This window comes from Elephantulus edwardii, unplaced genomic scaffold (assembly GCF_000299155.1).
Source record: "Elephantulus edwardii isolate Elephantulus edwardi_28Jun2011 unplaced genomic scaffold, EleEdw1.0 scaffold00023, whole genome shotgun sequence".
NCBI lineage: Eukaryota > Metazoa > Chordata > Mammalia > Macroscelidea > Macroscelididae > Elephantulus > Elephantulus edwardii.
In genome coordinates this window covers 7,501,556-7,503,405 of record NW_006399773.1, presented here as the reverse complement: position 1 = coordinate 7,503,405, position 1,850 = coordinate 7,501,556, and the positions used below count along the sequence as shown (strand labels likewise).

Genomic DNA, 1,850 nt, shown 5'->3' with positions numbered 1-1,850 from the left:
TTGTGTAATAAATATCTTAATGCTTTACTTGACATCAGGCTCTGAGATTTGCTATCAGTGGAAGGCAACAGGTATGTGTTTTCTGTTTGTTTGTTTAAATGTTTCTCATGGGCTTCAGAGCTTCTTAGGTGCCATGTTTATTGGCATTTAGCCAACAATGCCATGCCTATAGACAAAGGAAGGTCCCTGGGCTATGGGTAGAAAAACCAGCATCTTACTCCCTCTTCAATTCAGTCTCTGTTAATCTCCCAGCCTAGACCCCTGTTCCCTGCCCCTCTGCCCCTAGTAAAAAATATATAACGGTCTAAGGACATACAGTGCTGCTCTGCCAACATTCTGTGTATCCCATGGGTTTGAAGTTCTGTTCATTTAGTTTTAGAAGAGAAAAAAGGCAGAGGCAGGAATCGGGATGCAAAGATGCCAGCAATCCTGAGTCTCGTTAGGTCTTTTTGGCTGTGTCTTTGGATTTGTAGGCAACTCTTGACTCTTCAGTTTCCTCATGATTCCTTGCGGTAGGTGAAAAGTGATAGTACACTCCTGACTTAAAATTACTGACTCACTGCCACTTAGAAACCCAGCTGTCCTCTGGACTCATCTCTATGATTCCATCAAAGAACAAGCAGGTGCAGTCACATACCATGTCTGTTACCCTTCATCTTCAGGTATGCATCACAATTACCGCAGCCATCCTATGCAAACTGATCTGTAGTCTTAACTAGTGAACACAGTAGACACGTTAGCAGATGCCATAGGTCCTTCAGCACCTTCTCCAAGGTCATCTTCTCCAACACACAGGACAACAAACAACCAGAGCTCAGTGACAGGTTCCTCGCTCCAGGTATGTGGGGTTTTTATAAGAATTTTCACTTTGTATGTTTCCTAGATGTCCAGCTCTTTCACAGATGAATGTAGCATTTGTGGAACAGCTGATTCCAGCGGGTAGATGTGCAGTATTTCTAGTAGTTTTATGGCCTCCTGAACCCTTGAAGCACAACATATCTGCCTTGCAAATGCAGATATGTGGGCAATGTATGCAAAGATTAAGCACGAGTATTTAAATTTGAGTATTTCTTAAAGTCTTGGATGCCAATTATTTTCCTAGAACTCTCATAAAGTCTGTTGTTGTTGTGTACCAGTGACATGGAACCAACTCATAGCTGGCTCTCTAGTGAGTTTTCAGAAGAAGTGAATCAATGAAAGGATTGTCCAATTTTTCTTCCTGGAGCAGCTGATGGATTCTAAACACATGCCTTTGTGTTGGCAGCCCACTAAGCCACCAGAGGTCCCTATAAAGCATGTGGGTGGGTGGCTGTTGGTTTGTGCCATCAAGGCGAAACCAAGTCCCTGCTAAACTTCCAGCAGGTTTTCAAAGGCAGTTAACTGGCAGAGATCACCTATTCTTCTGCCATGGAGAAGCTGGTGGATTCAAACCATGTGCCTTCAGGATTGCAGTGCAGTTTTTAATTACTTGGCCACCAGAGTTCCCTATAAAAATTATAGGATAAAGTTCACACCCTTCTTTCAGTTTATCAGTACACAAAACAATAATTTAAAATGTCAATTTGAGGCAAGATAAAGTAACATTCTTACTAAAACTATACTAATATTAAAAATATTCTTATCTTATTGATCATGTTGTCGTTTCTGTTACATGCCATCAAATGGGAACAAGCTGCAGCTGGCCCTCCAGCAGGTTTTCAGAGGCAGTAAATCAAATGGGAAGAAAATGGAACATGCTTCTCTCTTACTGCAGATGGTGGCTTCAAACTGTGTGCCTTTAGCCTGTGTGCCTTTAGTCCTCACAATTAAGAGTTCTAACATGGACCTAGGACTAAAACCAAGGACTATAA

General features: G+C 41.9%; 1 pseudogene; it reads right to left on the bottom strand.

Annotated features, from left to right (window-relative positions):
- Positions 1-439: 439 nt before the first annotated feature.
- On the bottom strand, positions 440-779 carry LOC102853812 (annotated as a pseudogene).
- Positions 780-1,850: the final 1,071 nt, after the last annotated feature.